Source organism: Mustela nivalis, assembly GCF_964662115.1.
Source record: "Mustela nivalis genome assembly, chromosome: 9".
In the NCBI taxonomy this organism is placed as follows: Eukaryota; Metazoa; Chordata; class Mammalia; order Carnivora; family Mustelidae; genus Mustela; species Mustela nivalis.
The window spans coordinates 51863099-51880194 of record NC_139028.1 but is presented as its reverse complement, the minus strand read 5'-3'; the positions used below and the strand labels follow the sequence as shown (position 1 = coordinate 51880194).

Sequence of the window (17096 nt, the reverse complement as noted above, 5' to 3'; positions counted from 1 at the left end):
TTATTTGGCCCATCTGCCATTTTTAATAACATTTAAATTTAGTTTCGTGTATTTAGGGAAATGATGATTATGCTATAGAGTTTTATCCTGAGTTTTAGTTCTTTTGCAGTTCCACAAGGAGCAACCTACATCTAGTACTGAACCACATTTTAAGATGCATTTCCCAGCAAATTGTAGGAGGAGGATATGAGCTCTTTCAAGTTCCCCATCTCTTGGACGAGAAACATCAGCTATTTATTTACACTTTAGTCCAGATTGGGATGATAAAGGGATTTCAGGCAAACTCATGCAGCCTAAGCCCAAGTGGTTGGCATTCGTGGTAGGAAAAGAACACTTGTGTCAGTCCCACATATCCTTTCCCTCATCTTTGCTTGCTGAAGGAACCTTGATTTTAGCTCAGTTTATAGCCACCCCAAAAGAAAACCCAAAACAAAAAACCTTCCCTTGTGGTTGATTATGTCCATGTGATTAAATTCTGTTTGATGAGATGTTAGCAGGATTGTCCTTTGAGATTTCCTTAAGGGGAGATCATGCAGCCTTCTTCATCTCTATCTTCTTCATTGGGGCTGAAAATCAAATGTGATGGCTGATGCTCCAGCAGTATTTGTGGGCCACTAGGTAGAAGCCACATACTGAGGATGGGAGAGCAACAAGGTCAAAGAGAGTCTGGGTCCTTGATGATTATAAAATTGCCTTACCAACCCTGGACTCTGTACCTCCAGACTTCACTTACGAAAGACAGAAAGGCATTTATATCTCATTCAAGCCACTGTTATCTGTAGCTTTCTGTCTTTCTCACTTCTCCCTAATCCCAACAGAGGGGATCTATTAAAGTCCTCATAGGTTGTTCTCTCTTGGGCAAAGTAAAGAGAAAGTTCTGACCTTATCTCCAGCATCATCTTCTTTTTCTACTCCCAACACCAAATATGATCCTCTTTCCATCTGACCTGTCGAAGCCGAAGGCACCCAAACAAGTTTTATAGGAAAAGGGAACTTGTTAATTAACCCTAGCATACGAATACAGTAGCAGTTTCTCAGATAATAAGCTTATATTCTCCAAGATGGCCTAATTAAGTACACTGGGTTTTATTCTCTGAAATTGGTTTAAATGATTCTCCTGCACTTTACACAGTTCATTAATAGTATACCTTTAAGGGCTCTAGAACCTTTTCCTAGAGTACCAAGAAAGGTAAACTAGCCAAATGTGACTTTTAACCTCAAACTTCAAACTGCTTTATCTGTTACACTGAAAAGTACTGCACAGCTGTTTTACCAGAAAGCCTAGGTTTTTAAAAATCTTCCCTCATTTTTATAACTAATCTCTACCATATTTCCATCTATTGTTATATATTGAGTACTATGTTGTAAGGTTTAAATTCATTTCCTTTTAAGTCTTCTTTTTACCCTTGAAAAGATGCTTTACATTTTCAACAGTGAATAATGATTATTGAGGTAAGAGTAGAAGATGGAAGGAGGAAAGAAAATGAAAGAAAAAATTGAGCTTTAACACCAAAAAAAAATTTATTAGGTGTGCATTAAACTTTTGACTAGGTCAGTTCTTATGGAATACCAAAAGATTTTTAACCAGCAGGAACAAAGTCTTGACAAAACCAAAAGGCAGGTTTCCTTATGATCTAATAAGATAATTTTGTCTTCATAATTAGCAAATCGATGTTGCTAAAATAGCACATGGAGAAGTATGCTCAAATGTTCCCCCAGTGGGAACAATGTGCATGATTCAGACTGTGAGCAATGACAGCATAAGACCACTCTGGGGAAATGCACACAATTGCCAAATCGTATCCTCAGGCACCAGACTGTGTGAGTCCTCTACCCACTACTGATTCCTGTCTCTGAGATATCTTGACACATTTATTTGTCATGTGTCTTTCTTCAGTCTGCATGGTGGTGTAATTCCTTAGTCTGCATAGTGGTGTAATACAAAAAGTACTGAGCTCAAGGTCAGAAGACTTGAGCTGTAGGCCAGACTCTCACACTTAGGGCCTGTGCATGCCACTTGAACTTCCCTAGTGTCAATTTCCTCATCTGTAAATTAGGGTTAATAATACCTGTACTGCTTGGCTCCCAAGTCTGTTGTGAAAACCAAATGACATATATGTATTAGTGTTTTGTAAACTATAAAAATTAAGCATTCTCCTACTGTAAGTTTTTCCACCTATACCTTCTACTTATGACATTTGTTTTACTGAAAAAAATTTTTTTTAATTAAGAGCCAGTCTAGTTCTTCCAGTGGCCTCTCTCAAGAGCAGATCCCTTGTCTTCATAAGCCTCTTTATCTGTAAATGAGAGGTTGGACTAGATTGATAGGTCAAAATGTTATTTAGCAGGAGAACATTTTTTTAAATAAACTTATTCAGAAGATCAGCATATTTAAAATGAACAAAAACGGGTTTGCTCTCAGTTGAGATGGTTGAAGCTGGAATGAGAATTCAGAGTCCTGCCTAATTAAGGATCCACCAAAACACATACACTCCACCCCACTTAGGCAGCCCCTGAGGTCCCTTACAACAAACCTTAGATCCTGCCACTCTAACCTTCTGTACTGTCGATGTGATGATCCCAGAACTATGTTCCTAAGAATCTTCAAACAAAAGTCACTCTACTATAAAGGAGTAGAGAAATATGGTATGGATGAATAGATGCCCCGACATCTGAAGTCCTGTTGGCTGACCAACAAATCTGTTGAAATGTAGCCAAGTCAGTCTAATCATATGAGTACCAACTCCTTGAGATGGAGGATGTCTTTAAGAAGCTATGTGAAATATCGCAACAGTTCTCATAGAGCAGAGAACTCTGCCAAAACTATAAAAGTAAATATTGAATGGGCAATTCTTCAATTTGCTCTCTGCTAACACAGTAACACTGCATTTCTTTGACACTGTTTTCAGTAAGAATGACTCAAAGATGAAGAAGCCACTTGTAACAAAGCAACTAATGCAATGCCATTTCTCAATGCCCCCAAACAAGTGAGATTGTACATATGGAGGTTGGCTTCAGTATCTACAGATCATATAATCACAGAATGTCGGACCTGGAAATAGTGTTAGAGAACAAGCAGTCTATTTTACAAATGGCAGGTGTGAAATCCAGAAAGACTGTGAGCTGCCCAAGTTTAGGAATTCATTCAAGCTTCATTAAGTAAACACTAGCTGAGAACTAACCATGTGCCAGGTGGTATGGATAGGAAGACAAATAAAACATGATCTCTGCCCAAGTAGGGGGAGAAGTCAGGCAAATAAATCCAAAACTGTAGTTTGACTGTTGCAGAGCCAGGGCTCAAAACTCTGTGTCCAGGTTCTTAAGCCAGTGTCTGTTCCACCAGCTCACACTGTCTCTCAAAAAACATGAGAAAGTAGTAAGGAACTATTGTCAAACTGATCCAAAGATATATTAATATCAACTAAGCCTGGGTCTTCAGGGTGCACAAGTACTTTGAGGGCTTTATCCTTGTGTGAAAGAAACTACTTGTAAGGACTTCCTAGAACATGGAAGAAATCATGAATGGAAAAGTCCTGCAAACTTAGCATACATTCCATGGCCTTTACTCCAACTTTTGAAGAAGTTGCCATGAAGGTCAAAGTCATGAAAAATTCCATTAGCTACTGGCATACTTTTCAACCTATTTAAGCAAGAAAAGGAGATTTTAATTAGCTGTTTTCATGCGCTTATATTTTTCTTCACTGTGTAACATACTGAAGAAATATACAAGATTGCAAAGATCTATGCCATCATCCAGAAAGAAAAACAAAAACAGAAACAAACAAAAAACTATGGCCATACCTTACAAAATCTCATTTCTTCATTCTTAGTAAGATTCTAACGTGAATTTTTTTGAATTCCCGCTAATTTTCTAAACTGCTGTGTGGTTTTCAGCTACAGCAAAGTAAAATCAGCACATATACCGCACAAGAAAACTTTAGGGGCAACATCAATCAACCTACGTTTATATGACAGAAGTCTAACACTAGTAGACCTGAGGTCAGTCATCTTTACAAAGAACCCATTATCTATCCATCCATTTATCCATTCATTCATCTAGGACACATTTATTGAGTACCTTCTACATGAATACCACAATACGAGGAACTATGTAGAACACTAAAGAAATAGAACAGTGTTTCTCAACGTGTAGCTCAGGGACCCACTTGGATCAGAATCATCTGGAGAAACTGCTAAAAATGTAAGTTGCTAGACCCCGCTAATGTAGATTCTCTTTATTGGTTTAGTTCCCCATAGCAGGCAACATAAACCAATTCATGCTCCCTCAGACAAAGAAGGAACTCACTGGAAGGATGTCAGGGAGTAACAAAATCGACCAGAAATTGGAACTGAGGGAACTTTAGAAGAACCACAACAAAAATCAAAACATGGGAACAATGTGGTCTTCATGCTGACTCTATAATGATTTCTAGTTCTAACTTTGTTGTCTTACTGCTCTAGATGGAAATTTCTGAAATAGAGTCTCCAAATGATGGTGTCTTAGGCCCAGGCCCAGGTGATACTTCCTAAAACTGTGCACAAAGGGAGATTACTCGGAAAATTAGGATGAAAATGGGAAGTGGAGTTAAAACTAACAAATGCCTCATTACCTATTAAATCAGAATCTCTGGGGGTGAAACTGGCAGGCAGGTGTGGGGGGTGGAGGGGCGGGTGGCGAGAGGTGTTAACATTTTTTTAAACAAGCTCTCAGATAATTGTGAAGTATTCTGAAGTCTGACAAATACTGTTGTAAATGATACAGTCTATACCCCAAAATAGATTTAAATTAAAGTGGAAAGCAAACATATCTTATTTATGAAACTGAAGAATAATTCCAAGTACCTGATAAATTTTGTCTCTCTACAGGTATTTCCCCCATCTCCACTCCTTGCCCTCAGTAGTCATCCATTCAATCAACAGTAAGCATCTTTATAAAAAGGGTTAGTATACTTACTACAATAGAAAGTAAGTATATACATATTTTTATGGAAAAAATAGGTGCATAAAAAGCAAGTTTGGAAGACTACATATCAAAATCTAAATGAGAAAGAAAGAATAATTCCAAAGAAAATATAAACAAATTCATGATGGTTATATAGAATAGAGGTACTTGAGATAAAAGATTTAAAATAAAGATAAATGTAACTGAAATCCTTTATTTCAAACTCTTATGTGTACTTTCTGTATTTTCCTAATCCAACTCATTGGGAGTATGAGTTGGTGTCTGAGATCATTGTTAGTGACTATGTTCAGAATTTCACATGGCTGGTAGTTTCAGACTTTCAAGAAACACTGCATGTCAGATTTTCTTAAATTATCGAAAATTTCATCATTATCACTATATGTCAAATAAAGAGACATAGTCACCAACCAGCTCCTGTAATGCAGCTGATGAATTAATATGTTCATCTTTACTCATTCCAAACAACATTTGAGGACCTTCCACATGTATAGTTTTATCCTAGGAGCTATGTTGTAGAGAAAAAAAGTAGAAGGGTACTAGTTAAAGATAAAAGATAATTTTAATAGGAAATGACTAAAGTATCATGTGAAAGCAAATTACAATCAAATACATGATGGTATAATTGAGATTCTAGATAGTGTCTAATATCTGGTTTACCAGTGACTGAGGACAAGATAAACCATCAGCATTTTTTTGTGTTGTATTCATATGCAGTAGGCATAGACATAAAATAGAAGACTTACATGTGGTTCTGAAATAGAGTGTCAACCATTGTGTGGTAGCTGTGGCCCAGGACAACCAAGAAGAGCCTGGCTCTTTCAAACAGGAAAAGTGTCTACCAGTCACCACAAACTGCCATGCCCCTCTAGCTGATCACAGAAGCTCAGAGGCAAAACTGAGAATAGTGAACCAACGGAGCAGTTAGTGGCTGTATTCAGGAATTAGGATGGTAGCTGGCTCTTACTAGATAGTAAATGCTCCTTCTTGAATGGTTCTTCATATGGAAAGAGCTGCTGCTCCTACATTGATTTATCCACCCCCCCCACACACACACCGTTGCCTCCTCTTTTGCCCCCTCCTCTGGATCCCCGCCACATACACCACCAGGAGAGAATAGTCGCCATCCACAACGTCATCTTTGAATGAAATATTAAATGTATCTGGATGTCAAATATCTAAAAATACGTTAAAAATATAACCTAAATTGTGGACTTAGCTAGAGGCCCATCCAAAAAAAGAATAAAAAGTAATGTAGGTTCAAGCAAGAAGGGATATTTGTGCTGTTTTTTATGCATAATATTTCAAGCTTTGCCTCTATGAAGCTTAGACTAAAAGCATATTAAAATAAAGCTAACTGGTTAACTCACAAGTCAAGTCTTATAGGTGTAGACCATTATTATTATAACAGTAATATCATAGTAGACATTTATGTCCTGTTGTACATTACTACTTAAAATTAGTTAAAGCCAAAAGCAGTATCATTTTTATTCACTAATGAGAATGAAGTTTGACTATTTTGTGGAACCTACAGAGAAAAAGACAGATGGACTAGAAGTTTAAATATTTGATGTAAATTTCAGTTAAAATACTCAGCTGTGTAATTTAACTGTAGCATAATGAAGCTCCACACATTAAAATATCTAATTATTAAAATAATGTTATTTTATTTCAAATGTTGCTTTTAATTACTGAGCATAATAGGCACTGATAGTCTATATCAGTGTTTCTATAACTTTTCTGATAATACGAATCACAAGGAATGTTTGTAAAATTTTTAATTCCTTAGCTCTCAAGGCTTGGAGTTTCTGATTCATCAGGTCTGGAATGAGACCAGGGAAATTGTATTTTTAACCATAAGAAATTCTTATTGTCAGGGAAAATAAGGAAACAGTAGTTTTTGTGAACTGGTATCCAATTCCAAGACCCCATAGAAACTTTACATATACAAACATATACAAACTTTATAATCAATCAAACTTTACTTGTGTAATCAATCCATCAGGCACTGGGCTTAAGACATTCCACATCTCTTTTGATCTTCATAGCATTCCATAAGATATCCATTTCCAGGCTCAAACTCTGAAAAGCTGAATAACTAGATCAAAAGTAAAAATGGAATAATTAGACCAAAATCACAAAGCTGGTTATACCTGGCTCCCTAGCCTATACCCGATCAGTACGTATTTTCTTCTACATTGCCAAATCCTGCATCTCAGAAAAGACAAAAAAGGGAAAGGGGGAAGAAAGAAACAGAATTCTAGTAAGTGCACTGAAGCTTTTCAAGAGATTATTGAGTATACATAGTATACATAGTATACTATGTATTGAGTATACATAGTATACTAAAAAGTTAGATCTACCTTAAATTCTCCAATTGAAATATAAAATTAATAAAACTTGTTTAAAAATTATTAAAATTATAATTGTTCTAAATTATTTAAAATTGTTAAAAATTACATTCTCCAGTTGAAATGTAAGATTCTTAAAAAGAACCGTGTCCTGGGGGAAGACCAAAGGGAGTAGATGGTCATAAAATAAATCAAAGACTATAGTTGATTTCTACATTAGTGTTAATGTAGATGTTACTTTGTTAGGAAGTGTAGAGCCCCTTCTGGTTGAGGAAGTAGAAGAAAGAGTAAGTAGGTCAAGAATATATAAGGGGATCTGGTATATTATTTCTCTGAAGTTGGCAATTTAAACTATAAGGAGAATATTCTTTTCTGGTGGGTGCAACTCTTAATCTTGATTTAAGGAACTAAGGCAAAAGTAATGTATCTCCAGCCTTTGTTTTGCAATAGTGATGCTGAGAAGAGAGATTCTCCAAAGTCTCTTAATAAACAAGCCTAGTTATGAGAATCAGGTTATCTTGTACAAATGCAAGAAATAATTGACCTGAGTTGAGCTAACTTTTTCAGAGAACACAAGCTGAGTTGAGCTAGTTTTTGTACAGAACACAGCTCCAATGTTACCTTGAAAGGCCTAGCAAACAAAACCTTCAGGACTTTGATGTAGAAATGGGACAGATAGCTCATGACAAGAAATGGTAGACCCTGTCAGCAAATTGTTATTGAAACAAATGCCCTTCCCATTTTTAGTTTGTGGTATTGGTCTGAATGTAGACAGTGGTGATTATTTTTCAGTTTTGTTATAGGATGTGGCTACTTCCTAGGCTTTCAAAAATTCTACTTCCTTGGTTCCTTTGTTTCAGTGTATCACAATTATTCCTGCTCTACCTTTAGAGGAGTTGACTGGAAATAGACTTGGGTGGGGAGAGGGTATTTACAGCTTGAGGGAGAACAGAGTATAGATGAACTTAGCTCAGGGGAGCTTCCAGAAGGGTAACAGACCCATCAACCAGTAAGAGGATAGTTTTAAGAATGAGTCTATATAATGAGGTGGCCATTATAAAATAATCTGATAAATTGAAAGGGCCTGGCAACATCAAAAATCATATTAATTCTAGTCTTTCTTATATAGATGAGATAGGCCAGAAAGTAACAGCTTTGTGTTAGAAAAGCAAAATAATAGGGGTGCATGGATAGCTCAGTTGGTCAGGCATCCAACTCTTGGTTTCTGCTCAGGCCATGATCTCACAGCCATGAGATAGAGCCTTGCATTGGGCTCCAGACTCAATGTATACTCTGCTTGGGATTCTCTTTCTCTTTCCTCTGCCCCTCCCCGCACTCACACATGCACATGCACTCCCTCTCTCTGTCTCTCAATTAAATATATAAATAAAATCATTAAAAATAAAGAAAAACAAAATGATATCCCAGGGGAGATGTTTAAACACTAGGGCAGGGAGAGGGATTTTTTTTTTTTAACTCCAAGGCACACTTTGCATATGAGGAAGCATCCTGGTGATTATAAATTATTTTAATGTTTTATCTCTACTGAATTTTTTATTTACACTTAATTTTTTAGCTGAAAATAGGTTTTGAGGACCTGAATGTATAAAGTAAGGAGATTGAAGAAAAAGCCTAATTCTCAAAGGCAGAAAGCTCTATTACAAAAATAGAGTAATGATTAATAAATCACTACTGAATTTAGTAGTAATAATGATAGGATGGATAATAGTGATTCTTCTAGGAATTAACTGCCTTAGTATTTTGTGTGTCTGAGATCAGGGGCTAAATTTCCTGTTCTTTAAGATCCTCCTAATTCTTAGAACTATAAATTTATGAACCAGAATCTGAAGGAGAAAAAAAAAAACCTTTTCTCCTTAATATGTATATGCCTAAGAAACATTTTCAAACCAGATTGTATTATTTCTTCATACCATGCCATATTCTATCTACATGCCAAGTAGAAAATGTAGTTGGAAATGTTTTTTGGCCAAGTTTAACTCTGTTCTGGGAAAGTACTTCCTTTACCAACCACAGCTATTCAGACACATCTTAGAATGTAGTATAGGTATCCAAGGAGTATCCACCATGGGCCCTAAACCCCTGAATCAATTCTTAGGAAAAATTGCAAATTGAATACTGAGGCATCTGGAATTAGCTGGGTGTCTGGCTTCTTTCTTGCATACCTCTAGCCTAGCCCACAAGTTGGTTGTGCATTGTGAGAGAGGACAAGCAAGTCATCCTTTTAGACATTTCCACGTGACTGTTTCCTAGGTCTGTCATACTTAACTTTCCCAAATCAAAACCAGTTCCCCCAAAAATGTTCTACCTGCAGTCTTTCCTGTCTCAGTAAATGGCACCACCATACACCCCAAAATTCCAGTCCAAACATAGGAGACTTATTCTGCTTTACCTCACTCCCCAAATCCAATTTATCAACAAATTCTGGACATTCTGAACAAATTATTCTGAAAGAAATCCTCAATTTCATCATCATTATAATTATTATCCTGCTCTAAGCCACCATCATCACACATCTGGACTACTAAAAGCCTCCTGTTTTCACTGTTGTTCTTCTATACTCCACCCTTTAGCCAGAAGACAGAATCAGCTTTTAAAAAATGTGAATCAGTCTGTATCGCTGCCTGGCTTAATCCAACCCTGTCCATGGCCTCCCACTGTAACTGGAACATAGCCAATAGCCTTGTTATATCCTTCAAGAGCCTTTATGCTCCACCTCTCTCTGTGTCTACAGTCTTGCCTCCTACCTCTCAATCCTTTGGTCAATTCACCCTAACTACATTGTCATTTCCTCTGTCTGATGGACCTGTACACCATGCTCCTATGCACTCAGTGCCCTTGCATTGCCATTTCCTTTTGCTGATAGCTTTTCACCAGGCCTTCTTATAGATGTCTCCTCCTACTTCAGATCTCAGCTCAGTTATTATTGCCTCAGAAAAACTTTCCCACGTTTCCTTTCCATGTTCATTAGATTTGGGGGGAGAGATCTGATTTTTTTTTTTTTAAATCTGTGTGCATCTATTACTTTGATTTGTAAATTAAGGTAAAAGTAAATGTATAAATAAACAGAAAGCTTCTCCAATCACTGTATATCACTTTGTTTTCTTTCTTCATTGCAATCATCCTTATCTCAAATTAATTTTCTTTATTTATGTGTTTCTTGTTTATTGTGTATTTCCCACTACAATGTAAGCTCCATGAGAGGGGAGATTTATTTCAAGAGGCATGTCTGCCATGTCAAACAGTGTATCCCAGTGCCTACAAGGCCTTTTTGTACATTGTAGACACTCAATAAATATTTGTTAAGTGAGTAGATTTCAGTTGCCTAAGAGAGGTTGTTTCCTTTGGCTGAGAAAGGTCTTGTGCATTCATTTGAAAAGAATGTTTAGTGAAATATTTTGTCCAAGTTGGGTTCTATTTGCATATTAAGATACCACTGCCAACACCCAGGCACATGGAATGGTTCCTTGACACAAATAAGAAATTGTCAACATACATGCAAAACTTGTAACAAAGTGACAGATTGATAGCTATATCTATTTCAGCATGTCAATGGGAAGGTTCACATCAAAGTGAAAATTGAAAAGCAAATTTAATGTTGATTTGTACCTGATAGCTAATATCTGAGTTCTGTTTTCTAGACCATGGTGAACCATGTGGAATTGCTGATGCTGGGTGAAACCAGAATATGAAGATACTCTAAACTGATTTTCGGCACATTTAGAATGGAAGAATAAGAGGTAAGGATAGCTGCCTAGACGTGCCAAATGAGATAGAAAGTTATGAGGATGTGGTTCTAACAAGTTATTTAGAATCAGGGCTTTGAAAAATAAGAGTACTCATTGATTGAATGCCTACTGTAAGCCAGGTCATTATCTCGAATCTTTACAGAAACAATGTAGGTAGGTATTGTTTCCCCATAGCTATGTAAAAAGGAAAACAATAACTTAAACTGGATTTTTCAAATCCCAAAGCTGACATAGTGTCCACTGCTCCACACTTTCTTCTGATGATGCACTCCATTTATTTCTGTAACTGCTGGCACAAGTTTAGAGCCTGGCACAGCATCCTCATGGAATCATGCCTAGCTGGACAGTAAATGCCTCTGCTGCCTGCAGTCGGGGGCACCTAAATGTCCAGGCTGAGCTGGGTCCAAGGTTTGCTGACTAAGTAGGTTTCAAGTCTTGTGCTCATTCCTCTTCCTCCTCCCTTTCTTTCCCAGCATCCTGCGGCTCACTTCTGCTTCTGTCCACTGGGGAAAGCATCTTCCAGGTGCTAATAAGAAAAATACTCAGACCATAGTGTGAGGGGAAAAGGCAACTCAGGCAGAATCACTGCTGAGAACCTAGGCAGGCTTAGGCAGTGTGATCTGAAGAGCTGAAGTGTGCAGCCCACAGAAAGAAGGAATTGGGTAGAATGCAAAATTGAAGAGGATGTGCATAAGACAAAAATCTTCCTGACAGAGATGAATTAGTTATGGGACTGACTCCCCAAGGTAAGGGATGTGGCTCCATTCCCTAACTCTTGAGCAGAAGACATGCTAGAGAGGACCAGCAGGAGATGGGTGGGGGTGCGCTGGGCCATTGCTGACTGATAGGGGCTTTCCACCTTCAAGTTTTATGAAGATGAATGAGCCCGTTTGAACGGAGGAATAAAAACGATAGTAAAAATGAAGAGATGGAGCTGACTCAGGCACTGCAAACATACAGAGGAATAGAGGCTTTTGGCCCTATGCGAGTGAGAAAACCCATTTCTTCCAACTGAGAGATAATAGAGTCAAGCAAGCAGTTTAGAGTTTTGAATTCGGAGTTCAGGTTCTGCCACTTGCCCGTTATATGAACCTGAGCAAATTATTTAGCCTTTCTAAGTTACAAAATAGGAATCATACCCCCATTTTATTGGTTATCTGTCACTATAAAATAGGGATAACATCATTGCAGAGGATTCTGATAAGATTGAATGAGATAACTCATGTAAAAATCAGTGTCTAGCATGTAGTAAGCACCACTCATTGAATGACGGCAATTATTAATGGGTCATGGCTTTGTGCAGAGGGGGAATGTAGCCAGGTCACTATTATCAAGGTCAGTTTATGGGAACAGTTCTCCTCTTTATTTTTTTTATTTATTTTTTTAATTTGACTGACAGGGATCACAAGTAGGCTGAGAGGCAGGCTGAGAGAGAGAGGAGGAAGCAGGCCCCCGGCTAAGCAGAGAGCCCGATGCAGGGCTCGATGCGGGGCTCAATCTCAGGACCCTGGGATCATGACCTGAGCTGAAGGCAGAGGCTTTAACCCACTGAGCCACCCAGGCACCCCCAGCTCTTCCCTTTAAACTTAACGATGATGCCTCCTTGGTTTCATTATTTCCTGTGTCGATAGCCCACACTTTCTCTACTGACTTGGCTTTCAGCTCTCAGAGAAAATGAAGCTCAAATATGATAGATACCACCTCTACTCGTAGGCAAGCTTGCCAAAGAACAGCTCAACCCATGTTGGTCCTCTGCATCATTCTGAACATAAAACCATCTCCTTCTGTGTTGTGCACAGAAGATAATACTAACGACATTGTACATTTATTCAGTCCTTTACAGTTTACAAAGCACTCTTGGGAAAGGTTACTATTTCTATTTTATTTTTCCAGATTATTTATTTGAGAAAGAGGGTGGGATAGAGGGAGAGGAAGACAGAGTCTTAGGCAGACTCTGTGCTGAGCAAGGAACCTAACGTGGGCTCAGTCTCACTACCCTGAGATCATGCCCCTGAGGTCACAACCTGAGCGGACACCAAGAGTGGGACACTTAATCGGCTTAGCCACCCAGGTGCCCTTACTATTTCTATTTTATAGATGAGGACACAGAAACTTAGGTGAAGCAACTTGATTAAAGTGACATAGATAATTGGTGGGTGGAGCAGAGATCCACACCCAGCTCCTCCAGACTTCCAGTCTGGAGCTCTTTTATATCCCAAGATGCCGTAGGGGATGGGAGCAGGTAGCAGATTTGAAAGCCAGTTGCTTCCAATCATAAAACATTAACTTTTAAAACAGAAAGTAACTTTCAGATTATATAAAATCATAGCTTTTAGACTGTATCCAAGGAATACTGTAGGAGGTGGGGAAAACCAAGCAGGAGGTAGATTGTATGCATCTCAGATTTTATCAATTAATTTTGTTAACATTACAATGCACTTTGAATGACTGTCTAAATCATTAAGAATTTCCTTTAAAAAGAATGAAGTTGGAAAACTCCTGATCTGCTTCCTTTCTCCAGGAATGATAATGAGGCCCAGCCTGTTTAAGTGACTTGTCCATACCTCATGACTAGTTGGAAGCAGAGTGAGAAATAGCACTGAATCCTCATTACCTGCATATTTGATAAACATCCCGTAAATGTCCTCATTCTCCAAATATTTTTCTCTGATTAACTGAAGCAAGTCATTTAAATCATCAAGAAAAAATAAGCCCTGGGGCCTGGGTGGCTCAGTAGGTTAAGCCTCTGCCTTCAGCTTAGGTCATGATCTCAGGGTCCTGTGATCAAGCCCCACATTGGGCTCTCTACTCAGCGGGGGGGCCTGCTTCCCCGTCACCCTCTGCCTGCCTCTCTGCCTCTTGTGATCTCTCTCTCTCTCTGTCAAATAAATAAATAAAATCGTTAAAAAAAAAAAATTTAACAAGAAAAAAAAAAGAAGAAGAAGAAATAAGCCCTGAGGTTAGTCTCTCCTAATGACTCACTCTGAGACCTTGATCAGTCCATTGATCTCTGAACCCTTGACTTTTCCATAAGTAGTATGGGATGATCATTCCTGTCTAGGCGGCTCTCAGTGCGGGTATTGTGATGAGTGTAAAAAAAGAACATGTGGATGTTCACAGGGCTTTTCCAGGGAAGGAGACTTAGCAAATTCAGTATCTTACTTACAAATGCCCACCAAGGATGTCTTTGCTTCTAAGGTGATCTCTACAATTTATCATCCCTATGTATTTGTTGTCCTTCATTTGAGAAGGCAATGTAGTTCACTTAAGTAACCTTGTCAAGGTTTGTGAAATAGCCTCAAAAACTTCTCAGCACTTTGGCTTTCTGAGAGGGCTGTGATTCTTACTACTTGCAGGTGGTAAGTAAATCTTTTAAGGTTAAACTCGTTTCATTCTAGACATGTTCTAAAGGAAGCTATCACTACTGAGTTCTAGCAAACATAGGGGACCTAGAGCTAGATGAGATCAAAGGACTTGTGTGCAGGATACAGAGTCTAGAACCTTCCCACCCAACTGGCAGATTTTCCTTCTTCAACAAGGAATACTAAGAAGATACTATCCCTGACCTTCAGGCTGACCTTGAAAACAGTCTAAGGTACTTGTGATTTTGGCTAAGTTCTTTATTTCTTTGAGCTTGTTTTCTCACTTGTAAAAGGCAAATATGGCCTTCCCTTTCCACCTCAAGGACCATCAGGGATCAATAGAGAGAACAGAGGTTGGTGTGTTTTTCAACTGTGAAGTGTATGCTAACTAGAAGAACTGTCATTTTTAAGAATGTGTAAAATATGACAATTATCTGTAATGTGAATTTCAGCTAAATCCTCTCAGTTTGTTAGAAATACCTACTTTGGAATGATCAACTACTCACGAGGAAGAAGGATGTTCCAAATTATGCTGATCTCTATACAGAATGTAAAGTAGCCATACCGAGCAAGGGAAAGTTGGAGCTAAGAATTATCTCCTTAACTGGCATGATCACAAAACCAGAAATATTTTTCTACTTTCAATTAAGAATATTTTAAATTAAAAAAAATAAGAAATTAAACAGGTCTTTACCAAAATTCTACTCTGGATGCCTCAAATTTCTAACTATATCTCTTGGAGAACAGCATTTCTATGATTATTCATGTTGATACTTTAAAAAATCTGGACCTAGTTTCCATTATGCAGACAAGCCACAGAAGCCAACCAATATTTTAAGACTGCAATGTTTACTAATGGATGTCTGGCTAGAAACAGTGTTGGCAGAATTCTGGCAGAGGCATTTACTCTCACTAATGATGTGGAACAGGGCTGTGTAATCATGTCCACTTGGATTAAGTCTACCCAAGGCTGTCATATTTTGAAATGGAACCAGAAACAAGCACCCCCAAAAGTCCTAGGATTTTTCTGGAAGAAGCATTACATCAGAACTGGTTTAGACCTTCCCAAAGTCATTGCCCAGCCATTCATTTCATTTGGGATCTCCTTTACAAAAATGACTTCACAGAGTAGAATGGATTTCAGACTCTTGCAGAATATTTAGAGATATAAAGACAATATATCCTATACGGGCCATCCCAGATCAGGAATAATCATTCAAATATTTCTTTTCTTTTTTTTTTTTTTTTAAGATTTTATTTATTTATTTATTTATCAGAGATGGGGGGGGGAGAGAGAGAGCGTGCAAGCACACAAGGAGGCAGAGTGGCAGGCAGAGGCAGAGAGAGAAGCAGACTCTCTGTCGAGCAAGGAGTCCAATGCGGGACTCGATCCCAGGACCCCAGGATCATGACCTGAGCCGAAGGCAGCAGCTTAACTGACTGAGCCACCCAGGCGTGCCTCAAATATTTCTTGAGAAAACATGTCAACTGTGTTTCTTGTGGATATCCTAACAGATCCTTAAGGTGAAAGGACACTCGATCCACACCCCTACCCTTCAACTCCATGCCCCAGGAAAGAAAACTTTCCTAGTTATGCATTATCAATTTCTTCCTAGCTATACCTCGGACTAGAAGCATCAGTAGTTTTTCATCAATAAGGAAGAAGGACAATGACATTCATTTTGACTGTCTGGACAATGTTACTGTATCACACTTCTGGGGAAAGTAATTTCTGTCTATTAAAAGAGACAGATTCTAAACTAAGATATGTGGGAAATCATTTGGTATTTAATAGAATTCATCTCATGCACACAGTGCTAAAAAATTATAATTAAAAAGGAGTTAGGCAAGGAAAATTAATAACAGCAAGCCTTTAAAATGGAAATCCTTAGAATAAAGGAGTAGCTGTTGTTATCATATTAGTATTATTCTGTATTAAAGATGTCAAGATACTGTCATTGGATTTCTTTTCCTTCTTCTAGTTTCTAGACCTCCAAGGAATCTTCATTCTATTTTCTGAAACTAGATGCTACTTTAAAGATTTTAGAAATAAACCATGAAATGAGTACACTAAAGAAGCATTAATTTTTACAGATTATTAAATAACATTTTTATCTCACATTAATAATTTAATACATTTGTTAAATATCCTAAAGATAGTGTTGTCTGAAACCAAATCTGGTTGTTTCAAATGGATAGGTACTTGGCTGTGGGGTAGAGCAGAGATTCTTCCTTCCTTCTTTCCTTCCTTCCTTCCTTCCTTCCTTCCATTCTTTTTTTTCTACTCATATGGCCTTATGATACTCCATTTCAGTGGAAGGGATACCTAGGGAAACAATGTGCCAAATGCCTGTGTGGTAGCATTCAGACAAGAAGGCGTATTTGCAACATGTGATGCTATAGTCACTTCTGCTCCCATATTCCTCTCTCAAGATGTTTGTGCCTCCATGGCTGATGTAGCTGTCATCAAAGATTATCCCTTTAATTTTTAACATTGTCAGAGTTAATATATGCCCTTTGCTTTTCAACATCGTCAATGTTACATCAAACCTTTCAATTTTTAACATTTTAAAGTTAATATAAACTCCATTAAATAGTTCTCAGCTGATCAAACACAGGAATGATCACTATGAACGAGTCATATTAGTTTTTCCAG

At 37.9% G+C, this 17096-nt stretch overlaps 1 long non-coding RNA gene across 5 annotated transcripts in view; it reads left to right on the top strand.

Annotated features, from left to right (window-relative positions):
• LOC309873461 overlaps nt 1–17096 on the top strand; it is a 67152-nt gene that overhangs the window by 23661 nt on the left and 26395 nt on the right. For all 5 annotated transcript variants that reach the window (XR_014316367.1, XR_014316368.1, XR_014316369.1 and 2 more), the window contains 2 exons: nt 4867–4965; nt 10971–11069. This is a non-coding gene — a long non-coding RNA (uncharacterized lncRNA). The remainder of the gene's footprint in view (nt 1–4866; nt 4966–10970; nt 11070–17096) is intronic.